This window comes from Silene latifolia, chromosome 8 (assembly GCF_048544455.1).
Source record: "Silene latifolia isolate original U9 population chromosome 8, ASM4854445v1, whole genome shotgun sequence".
Lineage (NCBI taxonomy): Eukaryota > Viridiplantae > Streptophyta > Magnoliopsida > Caryophyllales > Caryophyllaceae > Silene > Silene latifolia.
The window spans coordinates 20,603,107-20,617,173 of record NC_133533.1 but is presented as its reverse complement, the minus strand read 5'-3'; the positions used below and the strand labels follow the sequence as shown (position 1 = coordinate 20,617,173).

General features: G+C 39.5%; 1 non-coding gene across 1 annotated transcript; it reads left to right on the top strand.

Annotated features, from left to right (window-relative positions):
- The first annotated feature begins 8,294 nt into the window (after positions 1 to 8,294).
- On the top strand, positions 8,295 to 8,401 carry LOC141597566 (small nucleolar RNA R71). The gene has a single exon (XR_012522795.1). It is a non-coding gene; the product is annotated as a small nucleolar RNA R71 (small nucleolar RNA).
- Positions 8,402 to 14,067: the final 5,666 nt, after the last annotated feature.

The window sequence follows — 14,067 nt, the reverse complement described above, 5'->3', positions numbered from 1 at the left end:
AAATTGGGTTGATGTAGAAGGTTACTAAACTAAAATAATAATGAAAATAAACAAGCAAGATGAATAAAATAAGGGGTGTAAACAATTGATTAAAGGCACTAGGGTGTCATGGGTTCATAGGGGAATCATGGGATATGATCATACAAACATGTTCTCAAATTATAAGCAAGCAATTATTGTTGTGATGGATTGAGTTGGGTTATATCTTACAATCCTAGGAAAGTTTGGGTCCCGGAGCCGAATCGATTAGATTGTACAACACCTACAAGTCGACTTAATCTTTCCTACTCAACACATGCATGGTCTAACAAGACTCGAGTTGGGTTATGTCTTACAAGTCTCATTGAAAAGATAGGAGATGATAGTAAATGCAAGGATTCATAGGCTTAACATTTCATCAAATATAACATGTGCATGTATTAAGATCAAAACAAGCAAGCAAATAGATTATGAAAGCATATTGATTTAAGCATGAATCATCCCCATGATGGTTTCCCCTAATCACCCATTAAACCCTAGCTAAGAGACTACTCACTCATTATCATATTGATCATGCTAGAAAGGTTGTCAATCATACTAACATAATGAAACATGATGAATAAATTAAAGTAATTAACAATAATTAAAAAGGGATTAAGAGATTATACCTACTAATGATTCCAATAATAAAGCAAGAATAATAGAAGTACTTGAATGCTAGATTGAGAGGTTGTCAATCTCCCAATTATAACCCAAATAATCTTCAATTACCCAAAATAAAGGAAGAACAAGAGAGAGATTAAAGAACTAAAACTTGGATTAAAACTTGATTAATACTTGATTACAATATTGAAGAGAGATTTGATTGATATTAACTACTCTAATTATTGATAAGAAGAACATGCTCCTCTAATTAGCCTAATGGGGTATTTATAGTGAAAATTAGGGAGGATGCATTAGGGTTAACTAAGGGCTAAACTAGTAATTACACTTTTTAAGTTGAGCAAGGAGAATCCGGTATTTTCTGAGAGAAGGGCTTCCCTTTTCGTAGCTTGAAGAATGAAAAACGTGCTGTACTGAAATCCGTGCGGATTGGAGTCGGGACGGCCGGATCTGGGCTGAGGAATCCGAGCGGATTCTTGTGCAAGACGCTCGGTTTGTGAGGGGAATCCGAGCGGATTCCGGGTGGGACGCCTCGGATTGGGCTGGACGGACGGGCGGATTTGGTACAATCCGTTCGGATTGTTGGTCAGCTTCAATTCTTCTTCTTTTCTTCCCTTTTCTTCATAAATTCCTTGGGGATTTCCTCGGGGACTCAAGGATCCTTTTCTCAACATTGCTCTTCTACTATGATATGTACAAAGGCCTTCTAGTCTTGTCTCTCCTTGATGCTTGGTCATTGAATACAATCAATTTAGCCTCGTTTTGCCATGAAAATGCAAGATTCTTACTCCTTTCCTACCAAGGGATCAAAATCTCAAAGAATATGCAAAACAAAGAACTAAAGATAAGAAACGACCCAAATAGGCACTAAAAAGCATGGAAACAATGGTAATTCGGGGGCTAAATATGCGCCAATTATGGTCACATCAAATATCCCCAAACCGAACCTTTGCTCGTCCCGAGTAAAGAGGTGACAAAGACTAGGACCAATACTAACCTAACCTAATAATAATAGCCGATATGAGACAATTAGCGGGTCTCACTCCGCCCCTTCAACTCACAACAAGACAACCATGAGGTAGGATGCCTTCTTGCAAGGCAAGGTGGGTCTTGCCAAAATGGCGACACATCCAAACATTAAAGCACAAAAATTCACATAATGGATGCATCTACAAAAAGAATAGCCACTTTCCTCATCTAAGTGGCGGAAATTATCTACAAGGGAAGCAATTCAAGGGTACACAATCCTTCATAGATGCAATTTGTTCAAACTACTAAGCCTAGAAGGATACCAATAAATCACCTCCAAAAGGTGTCAAGCTAGGGTACCTTTGTCCTCAATCGTTAGATGCTTTTGTCAAGAGTAGACTCCCTATGGTGTTAGAAAAACTGGAGGATCGCGGAATTCCCCCTCTTGCCTAGACAAGAAGAACGGTCGTCCCCTCTCTACCATACACAAAAATGGATACGATGGATAAAGGGATCAATAAAATTTGAGTTTCATTTTGGGAGTTTGCTTTCATTGTTGTTTTTCCCCCCAATTTCTTGTGGCATATAACATTTGAGAACACTTTCTTTTTGCCATTTCTTTTGATTTTTGGCAATTCAATACTTGACAATTTTTTTGCATTTCTTTTTGAACATTTTCAAAGTCACCCCAATTAGTAACGAGGGTGCCTTGTATTTGAAGCTTTAGGAGTTCTATTTTTGCTCCTCTTTTCATTTGATACATTTTTGCAAACTTTCTTTCACTTTTCATTTCTTTGAACTCAAATTGATTTCTTTTTGTGCCCATTCCCTTTGATGACAAAAATGTATGGTAGAACATGGATGAATGATGGAAGTATGCATGGTTTCAAGGGTCACCTTGGAATAAACGGTAGCCAAGGAGTTATCACACCACAAGGTACTCTTGACTAGGCCTTAAACCATGGGTCAAAGGATACTAGCATGACACATCCTAGGGTGTTTTACAAGCATTCTGACAAGCAAAGTCTTGAGAAGAAAAAGCATCTACTAGGGCCTATATACACTAGTCAAGCTTCCCAAGTAGACGGTTTCGCAAAATTTTTCTAACATGCAAACTACATGCCATGATGCAACTAGCATATACACATCCTAATGCAAATGATTCTACCAACTAATATGCCATATAAACTAAATGCAAGTCCTAAGTTCACATTGTTTTTACCGCATCAATCAAAACAAAGCCACATAGTCATTAACATAAAGAGGAAAAAGGAGATTGGAAAGATCATACCACGCGGTCTTCAATATCCTCATGTCTCGGATGTGGCGTAGTCAATCAAAGTGAACAAGGATGAAACAAACACAATATATACAAGACAATATATACAAAGGAAATGAACTTGTTTTTGGTTTTTCAATTTTTTCAATTTTTTTGTTTTTTGAAATTTTTCAATTTTTATGGGTTTTTGAATAAAAGTTAAGTGTTAGAATTCCCATCCCCACACTAATATGGGCATTGTCCTCAATGGCCAAAATGATGGAAATTATGCAAAGATGATGCATGATTTCTATACTAAATGCAATTCTACACTAAGCTATACTATATGATGCATGGTTTTTGTTATGACGGAGAGGATAATTTAGATTACCTCCCGTTGTGTATGCATTAACTTCCCCAAACCAAATAAGACACTATTGCTAATGTCAAGGATGGGTATAGTTCATGCACACACTATGCTATGCATGAAACTAGATTGTCATTTTGGATTTTCAAAAATGGGAACAATAAAGAACACCTCAATGGTACCGAGGTGTGAGTCCTTTGATGTTGCTAGGACTAAACCATCAATGATCAAAATGAAATAAAATACAAAGAGATATAGACAAACCATGGGAGTGTAGGAGTCTCCAAGGCTAGTCTTCCATCATGCTATCATCATCATCACTTCCCTCATGAGAAGTGGTCACATTGCCACTTTCCTTGGCACTTTCTTCATCTCTTTCTCCATCATCTTGCTCATCATCATCTTCACCATCTCTTTCTTCATCTCCACTTGCTTCTTCCTCAATATTATCATCAATTCCTTCACCATTTCCAACAACCTCATTGTCTTCCACCACGTCCCTAGATGCACCCGGAAATAGGGCTTCTTTATCCGCCCAACTAGGCAAAGGACAAGATGGATCAAGGAGTCCTTGCCTAGCTAGATGTAAGAGGGGAGGATATTGAGCCAAATAAGCATTCTTCCGATCTTCATAAGCTTGCTTGTGCATGGCTTGCATAAGAAGAGTGACATAGTCTTTCCCAATTTCAACTCCTTGCGGTTTGAACTCTTCATACACAAAGGGGTAAGGCGGTATAACAATGGAAGAGGAGGGGGTTTCATGATCACCCTTTTGTTGTTGAATGATGTACTCGGCTTCTTCGGATAGGGGAAGTAAATAGTTGGTCCGGTGGACACTTAGACGACAAATCTTCGCGGGTAAAGTGAATGATCGAGCCTCACTAGTAAGCCACCCATACTTGGTGTCAAGGGGATTGTGAGCAACCCACTTGAACTTGTTAATCATGATAGACATATCAATAAGATGGCCACCTTCCTTTGCCTTGTACTTGCTATCCTTATTGAAATTAGGATCAAAGTGCTTGGCTAAGACCGTGACTAGGCCGCCATTAACAATAACGGTTGTACCCTTCTTCCCACTATCAACATGGAGCCATCTATCAACCAATAGCCTCAAAGAATTGTAAGGCTTGGTATGAATTCTTCCAATATTCAAAGCCAATTCAAGGAGAATAAAATCAAGTCTTGTGAAATGATTGGTGTCTTTCCTAGCAATTATGGTATTTCCCACAACTTTGTGCCATACTCTTATGCCCGGATGATGGACCAAAAGAGCACGACAAGCATGAAAATCATCAAATTTCTTCCCGGAGATTGCCTCCCAAAGAGGCTCGGGGTCATACTTCCCATATTGCTTATAATATTTCTCTTCATCGCTAAGACTCAAAATTTCACCCAATTCCGGAAAGGTAATGCGTCTACTAGTGTTAGCTAGACGAAACTCAAGATTTTCCCTATTCTCGACTTTTGTCACTTTTAAAGAACTTAAGAATTCTAAGACAAGGGAGGGGTATGTTACTTCCTTTGTTTCAAACAATTTCTTCAAACCCATGGCATTGAAAAAGGCTTTTGTTTGTTCAAGAACACCTAATTTCTCCAAAGCATCTTTACATATGAATTTGGTGGATTGAATTGATTTCATAGCAAACTTGGCGAATGTATTTCTATGGGTATCGGAAATAAAAGTTACCTCCGGATAATACAAGAGTTGATCGATTACCGGAGTAGAAGGTGATGCTCCCATAGAAGTTTGTTGTTGTTGTTGTTGTACTTCCAAGTTTGGTGTTGCTACCACCATTGCCAAAGCTTTCTTTGTTTGGAGAGCTTTTTGCCTTTGAGAGAGAGCCTTTGCCTTTGGTGCCTTTGTTGCCTTTGTTGCACCCTTTGTCCTTGCCATTTGATGAACTAACCAAGAAAAGAATCAAAAATCTTCAATTTGTAGAATGCCCAAATCGATTTGAAGGTGAAAGGCTTTGCCTTTATGAAATCAAAAATCGACTCAAAGGTTGAAGAATTTATTCTTGGTTTTGATTTTTATTGAAGATGGAGTGATTGATTTGTTGTTTGAAGGATGGTTTGTTTTGATTTTGGTGGATTTTGTTGAGGGTTTTTGTTTTTGTGATGGAGAGGATGAGGGTTTTGATGTTATGGGTAGTGTTTGTGAATGAATGAATGAATGAAAGAAGGTGGGGTGGGTTATAAAGAACTCGACAATTTCAGAATGCAGGGTCAATCCGTGCGGATTGGGCGCAATCCGTGCGGATTCTGCTGCTTCAAAATTTTCAAAATCCCGCCTAGAGACGGGCGGATTCTGGGGAATCCGCTCGGATTCTTTTTGAGGGACGGGCGGATTTTGTGCGGGACGACGGATTTCAGTCCGAGATTTTTCTTTGTTTTCTTCAGCTGCAAGACGGGCGTCTTGTATAAAAGACGGACGGATTCTGTGGGACGGGCGTCTTTCCAGAAATCCGCTCGGATTCTTTAACAGTCAAGAAATTTGCAATTTCAGCTCAGCCCAGGACGGGCGTCTTCTGAGCAGGACGCTCGGATTTGCTGCGGACGGGCGGATTCTCAAGAATCCGCTCGCATTCTTCTCTGTTGTACACGTGTTCAGCTCCACCCGTGCACAAACGCAATCCCTTATCATTCTTTCTTTCTTTCTTTCAAATCTTGTGTTCTTCATTGTGGGGGCACTACTAAGGCATGAATAGCCTAGGCAATTGCCATCCCCACACTAAGGCAAAGTACTACACATCAATTGAAATCGTTAGTCCCTCCCTCACTTCTCTCTTTCATGACAATTATTTTGATCAAAGTAAATAAAATCCAAAAATGACAAAAATGCAATACAAGAATTGAAATGTAAGTTAGGGAGTTAGAAATATTTACAAGTGGTGGTTTAGGGAGGACTCCACCAAACTCTCATTCTTGATGAGATGTCAAGGGGGCATGTTCAAGGTGTTGTTGATGTTGCTCAACACCTTGAAGAAGTAATCAAAAGCTTGTTCATTGTTATGGTAGAGGTCCTCAATAGACCGTGGCCCTTGTTGTTGATCATGATCGATGGCATGCCCAATGTAGGGATTAAAGATCCCTTCAAATTCGTCGTCCCAAAGACCACAAACTTCATTGAGTTGATCATTGAAAATCTCTTGCTTAGATGGAGACAACTCTCCCAATTTCTTCTCTTGGCCAATGAGGCCATCTTCTTCTTCCTTGGTTGATTTTGATGAGCCTTGCAAGCTCTCCTTGTCACAATTCACTTGCTCTTTGAATGGAGCATCTTCAATTTTCTTCCTCCATTGGAGTTCCGATTTCTTCTTTTCATCTTTTAGGCTATAATGATCAATCATGAAACATGGCTCATGCAAACGAGGAGCTCTCATGGTCTTGTCAAGATTAAAAGTTATGCTTTCATCTCCCACTTCTAGAGTGAGCTCTCCATGTTTCACATCAATCACCGCACCCGCGGTGTATAGGAAAGGTCTTCCTAAGATGATTGGAATGTTGGAATCTTCCTCCATATCAACAATGACAAAGTCCACCGGGATGAAAAACTTCCCAATTCGCACGGGGACATCTTCCCATATCCCTAATGGTGTCTTCGTCGATCTATCGGCCATTTGAAGAGTGATATTGGTGCATTTAAGCTCTCCCATTCCCAACCTTTTACTTACCGAGTATGGCATGACACTCACACTAGCCCCTAGATCACATAAGGCTTTGTTGATCGTCGTGTCACCAATGGTACACGGTATTGAGAAGCTTCCCGGATCCTTTAACTTTGGAGGTGAACTCCCTTGAAGTATTGCACTACTCACCTTAGTAAAGGCGATAGTCTCAAGTTTCCGGATCGACTTCTTCTTTGTGAGGATATCTTTCATGTACTTTGCATAGGCCGGTACGTGATTGATTAATTCCGTGAAAGGAATTGAGACTTCTAAATTCTTCACAATTTCCATGAACTTTCCAAGTTGATCATCAAATTTGGGCTTGGCTTGACGACTTGGAAAAGGAAGTCTAATCACAATGGGCTCCTTCTCTTTGGCTTTGTCTTCATTTTTCTTTGAACTTTCTTCTTTTGATGATTCCCTTTCTTTGGGGCTTTGCACAATTTCTTCCTTTTCACTAGCTTTCACAACTTCATTCTCAACTTGCTCCTTCGGTGCTTCATATCTTGTACCACTTCTCAAGTGAATGGCACTAACCGTTTCATGTCTAGGGGGATTACTTTGAGGTGGTAATTGCCCCTTTTGTCTTTGTGAGCTTGAAGATGCTAGTTGAGTCAATTGTGTTTCCAACATCTTGGTGTGAGCTAGAATGTTGTTGATGGTGGTATCTTTTGCTTGGCTATCTTTTTGCATTTGGGTGAAAAATTCTTGTTGATTCTTTTGCATTTGGAGGACCGCTTTTTGGACATCAAAACCTTGGTCATTTTGGTGATTGTATGGATTTTGATTTTGGTAACCTTGGTTTTGATTGTAAAAGGGTCTTTGATTTTGATTTCTCATGGGTGGTGGAGTGTATGTTGTTTGAGGGTTTTGAACATTTTGGCTTTTGTATGAGAGATTTGGATGGAACTTGGTGTTTTCATTGTAAAAATTTGAATAAGGGGTACCACTTTTGTAAGCTTGGAAAGCATTAACTTGTTCGGTTGTTCCCCTACACTCACTTGAGTCATGACCCAAAGTTCCACAATTCTCACATATCCCACTTGGGATTGATGAGGATGCCGTCATGGCATTGACATGATGCTTTGATGTTTTTGAGTTTTCCTCAAGTCTAGCCATAGCTTGTTCAAACTTCAAGTTGATTGTGTCAATGTGAGCACTAAGTTGAGCACCCAATTGAGTAACGGAATCCACTTCATACTTTCCTCCTCTAGTAGCCTTGCGAGGCCTACTATATTGTGAATTATGGACCGCCATTTCCTCAATCTTGTTCCATGTTTGATTGTCATCAACTTCGGTGAACATTCCATTTGATCCCATATTGAGAATGTTCCTTGAATCTTCATATAAACCATTCCAAAATTGTTGCACTAAAAACCATTCGCTAAGTCCATGGTGAGGACATGAGCGACAAATACCTTTGAACCGCTCCCAAGCTTCATACAAAGATTCTTCATCCCTTTGCTTAAAACCCGTAATTTGAGCTCTTAGCATGTTAGTCTTTTCCGGTGGGTAGAATTTTTTGTAGAAAGCTAGAGCTAGCTTCTTCCAAGAATCTATTCCAAGGGTGGCCTTATCAAGGCCCTTCAACCATTGCTTTGCGGTGCCGATTAACGAAAAAGGAAATAAGACCCATCTTATTTGGTCTTGAGTCACGCCCGTTTGAGAGATAGCATCACAATAATCGCCAAAGGTTTCCATATGAGAATGAGGGTCCTCACTAGGCAATCCCCCGAATTGGCTCCTCTCAACTAGTTGGATGAAGGCGGACTTGGCAATAAAATTACCGGTGAGATGTTGCGGTGTAGGAGTACCATTTGGTAGATCCTCCTCGGTGGGTATAGAGTGTGACGAGAATTTAGGCATTGTAGGTGGATTTTGTGGGATATTGTGTAATGGGTTTTCTTCTCCTTCTATTGCGAAAGGATTGACAAACTCACTAGTGGGTTGAACAACTTCACCAACACCTCCCAAATTCCTCCTAACAAGTCTCCTATTATTCGTCAAGGTTCTTTCGATTTCACGGTCAAAAGGTAACAAATCTCTTTGTAACCTTCTAGACATGCAAAATATCAAACAACTCGAAAACAATTAGAACAAACCTTGAGGAGTTTTACTTCTCCAAAGTGAAAAAGACACAACTAATTACAATAAAAGAAATCTTAAATCAATTAAACACCGTCCCCGGCAACGGCGCCATTTTTGATCGAGGCCATTTCGTGTTCACAATTAAGCATATGTGGTCGTTGGTCAATGGTCGATACAAAACACAATTTATACTCCACAAACAACTCTACAATTAGTAAAGAGGCAAGTAAAGGTCGGATCCCAAGGGACGGGTATTGAAATGAGAATTCTATTGTAACTAGTAGTGTCTAAGGGGTGTCACAAATTGGGTTGATGTAGAAGGTTACTAAACTAAAATAATAATGAAAATAAACAAGCAAGATGAATAAAATAAGGGGTGTAAACAATTGATTAAAGGCACTAGGGTGTCATGGGTTCATAGGGAATCATGGGATATGATCATACAAACATGTTCTCAAATTATAAGCAAGCAATTATTGTTGTGATGGATTGAGTTGGGTTATATCTTACAATCCTAGGAAAGTTTGGGTCCCGGAGCCGAATCGATTAGATTGTACAACACCTACAAGTCGACTTAATCTTTCCTACTCAACACATGCATGGTCTAACAAGACTCGAGTTGGGTTATGTCTTACAAGTCTCATTGAAAAGATAGGAGATGATAGTAAATGCAAGGATTCATAGGCTTAGCATTTCATCAAATATAACATGTGCATGTATTAAGATCAAAACAAGCAAGCAAATAGATTATGAAAGCATATTGATTTAAGCATGAATCATCCCCATGATGGTTTCCCCTAATCACCCATTAAACCCTAGCTAAGAGACTACTCACTCATTATCATATTGATCATGCTAGAAAGGTTGTCAATCATACTAACATAATGAAACATGATGAATAAATGAAAGTAATTAACAATAATTAAAAAGGGATTAAGAGATTATACCTACTAATGATTCCAATAATAAAGCAAGAATAATAGAAGTACTTGAATCCTAGATTGAGAGGTTGTCAATCTCCCAATAATAACCCAAATAATCTTCAATTACCCAAAATAAAGGAAGAACAAGAGAGAGATTAAAGAACTAAAACTTGGATTAAAACTTGATTAATGCTTGATTACAATATTGAAGAAAGATTTGATTGATATTAACTACACTAATTATTGATAAGAAGAACATGCTCCTCTAATTAGCCTAATGGGGTATTTATAGTGAAAATTAGGGAGGATGCATTAGGGTTAACTAAGGGCTAAACTAGTAATTACACTTTTTAAGTTGAGCAAGGAGAATCCGGTATTTTCTGAGAGAAGGGCTTCTCTTTTCGTAGCTTGAAGAATGAAAAACGTGCTGTACTGAAATCCGTGCGGATTGGAGTCGGGACGGCCGGATCTGGGCTGAGGAATCTGAGCGGATTCTTGTGCAAGACGCTCGGATTTGTGAGGGGGAATCCGAGCGGATTCCAGGGTGGGACGCTCGGATTGGGCTGGACGGACGGGCGGATTTGGTACAATCCGTTCGGATTGTTGGTCAGCTTCAATTCTTCTTCTTTTCTTCCCTTTTCTTCATAAATTCCTTGGGGATTTCCTCGGGGACTCAAGGATCCTTTTCTCAACATTGCTCTTCTACTATGATATGTACAAAGGCCTTCTAGTCTTGTCTCTCCTTGATGCTTGGTCATTGAATACAATCAATTTAGCCTCGTTTTGCCATGAAAATGCAAGATTCTTACTCCTTTCCTACCAAGGGATCAAAATCTCAAAGAATATGCAAAACAAAGAACTAAAGATAATAAATGACCCAAATAGGCACTAAAAAGCATGGAAACAATGGTAATTCGGGGGCTAAATATGCGCCAATTATGGTCACATCAAATATCCCCAAACCGAACCTTTGCTCGTCCCGAGTAAAGAGGTGACAAAGACTAGGACCAATACTAACCTAACCTAATAATAATAGCCGATATGAGACAATTAGCGGGTCTCACTCCGCCCCTTCAACTCACAACAAGACAACCATGAGGTAGGATGCCTTCTTGCAAGGCAAGGTGGGTCTTGCCAAAATGGCGACACATCCAAACATTAAAGCACAAAAATTCACATAATGGATGCATCTACAAAAAGAATAGCCACTTTCCTCATCTAAGTGGCGGAAATTATCTACAAGGGAAGCAATTCAAGGGTACACAATCCTTCATAGATGCAATTTGTTCAAACTACTAAGCCTAGAAGGATACCAATAAATCACCTCCAAAAGGTGTCAAGCTAGGGTACCTTTGTCCTCAATCGTTAGATGCTTTTGTCAAGAGTAGACTCCCTATGGTGTTAGAAACACTGGAGGATCGCGGAATTCCCCCTCTTGCCTGGACAAGAAGAACGGTCGTCCCCTCTCTACCATACACAAAAATGGATACGATGGATAAAGGGATCAATAAAATTTGAGTTTCATTTTGGGAGTTTGCTTTCATTGTTGTTTTTCCCCCAATTTCTTGTGGCATATAACATTTGAGAACACTTTCTTTTTGCCATTTCTTTTGATTTTTGGCAATTCAATACTTGACAATTTTTTTGCATTTCTTTTTGAACATTTTCAAAGTCACCCCAATTAGTAACGAGGGTGCCTTGTATTTGAAGCTTTAGGAGTTCTATTTTTGCTCCTCTTTTCATTTGATGCATTTTTGCAAACTTTCTTTCACTTTTCATTTCTTTGAACTCAAATTGATTTCTTTTTGTGCCCATTCCCTTTGATGACAAAAATGTATGGTAGAACATGGATGAATGATGGAAGTATGCATGGTTTCAAGGGTCACCTTGGAATAAACGGTAGCCAAGGAGTTATCACACCACAAGGTACTCTTGACTAGGCCTTAAACCATGGGTCAAAGGATACTAGCATGACACATCCTAGGGTGTTTTACAAGCATTCTAACAAGCAAAGTCTTGAGAAGAAAAAGCATCTACTAGGGCCTATATACACTAGTCAAGCTTCCCAAGTAGACGGTTTCGCAAAATTTTTCTAACATGCAAACTACATGCCATGATGCAACTAGCATATACACATCCTAATGCAAATGATTCTACCAACTAATATGCCATATAAACTAAATGCAAGTCCTAAGTTCACATTGTTTTTACCGCATCAATCAAAATAAAGCCACATAGTCATTAACATAAAGAGGAAAAAGGAGATTGGAAAGATCATACCACGCGGTCTTCAATATCCTCATGTCTCGGATGTGGCGTAGTCAATCAAAGTGAACAAGGATGAAACAAACACAATATATACAAGACAATATATACAAAGGAAATGAACTTGTTTTTGGTTTTTCAATTTTTTTGTTTTTTTCAATTTTTTTCAATTTTTATGGGTTTTTTGAATAAAAGTTAAGTGTTAGAATTCCCATCCCCACACTAATATGGGCATTGTCCTCAATGGCCAAAATGATGGAAATTATGCAAAGATGATGCATGATTTCTATACTAAATGCAATTCTACACTAAGCTATACTACATGATGCATGGTTTTTGTTATGACGGAGAGGATAATTTAGACTACCTCCCGTTGTGTATGCATTAACTTCCCCAAACCAAATAAGACACTATTGCTAATGTCAAGGATGGGTATAGTTCATGCACACACTATGCTATGCATGAAACTAGATTGTCATTTTGGATTTTCAAAAATGGGAACAAAAAAAGAACACCTCAATGGTACCGAGGTGTGAGTCCTTTGATGTTGCTAGGACTAAACCAACAATGATCAAAATGAAATAAGATACAAAGAAACAAGATACAAAGTTCTTTTCATGAAAAATAAAGATAAAGAGGAGAGATGAGAAAACTTCACTTGAACTAAGGTGGGTGTCTCTTGCCCGCTCCACCTAGTGATGAAGTAATCTCCTAGATATCGGCATCATCTCCTTCAATATCGGTATCCCAAATATCCCTAGAAGCATCACTTAGACTTGGATCCATGAATTCATCTTCACTCTCAAGCTTCACCGTATCACCTCCACAAGAGTCCCCACTTTCTTCTCCTTTGCGACCGTTCGCTCCTTCATTAGCCTTCTCCGAGTTAGGAAAGAGCAATTCCATCTGAGCCCATGAGGGGAAAGCTCCTTCCTCACTAATCCGTCCTTTTTGAGCCATCTCATAGTATTGGGGGTAAAGAGCATAATAAGTGTCCACGGAGGTCTCATATTGACGGTAGTGTAAATCTTGCAAAATTCCCGTGACAAAGTCGTCACGGGGGAGGATGAAGGGATTTGGATGGTTATATGGTTGGTAGGGAAAGGGGTAAGGAGGCACTTTTATCTTCTCATTTTGAGTTTGTTGTTCTTGTTGTGGTGGTGGATTTTGTGGAGGTGGAGTTTGCCTTTTTTGACTTGGGATGAGGTAGGAGGGCATTGGGGACAAGCTTCCTCTTCTTGGGGAGACCCGCGGTAGATCATGCATTGGGAGATAGAGTGGATCGCTCCCTTTTGTCAACCACTTTATCTTCTTATCAACCCCCTCAAGGGTTATCCAATGGTGTTGGACGATAAGGAGATCTTCATTAATTCTCGTGTTCCCCGCAAGTGGAGTGTACTCATTGTTCTCATTGAACCTTGGGTTAAAGTGCTTTGCAAGTCTAGTTATGAGTCCTCCATTCACTATGTGCTTCATTCCATCATCATTCCCATTTCGAAACTTTGCCCATTTCTCTTGCATAACTAGAGGTGCATTGAATTGATACCCATCTCTCCCTTGAATGTTGAGGTATGATTCCATGAATACAAGGTCCAATTGGTTGACAATGGCCGGATCACGGCGGGCGAAAAGAGTACCCGAAAGAAATCTATATGTAAGCCTCAAGATCGGGTTTTGGATGTGAAAAGCAAGACACTCTTTGGTAAGAATGAAATCCCGGCCCATCATGGCCCTCCACAATGGTGCAACATTATACTTTTTGGGCTTTGATGTTCGGGTAGGCGAAACATCAAGTCCGAACATATTGGCAAACTCGACAAGGGTCATCATTCTAGAGACATTCTCCAACCTAAACTCTATGCAAATAGTCTTGTTCAAGGTTGT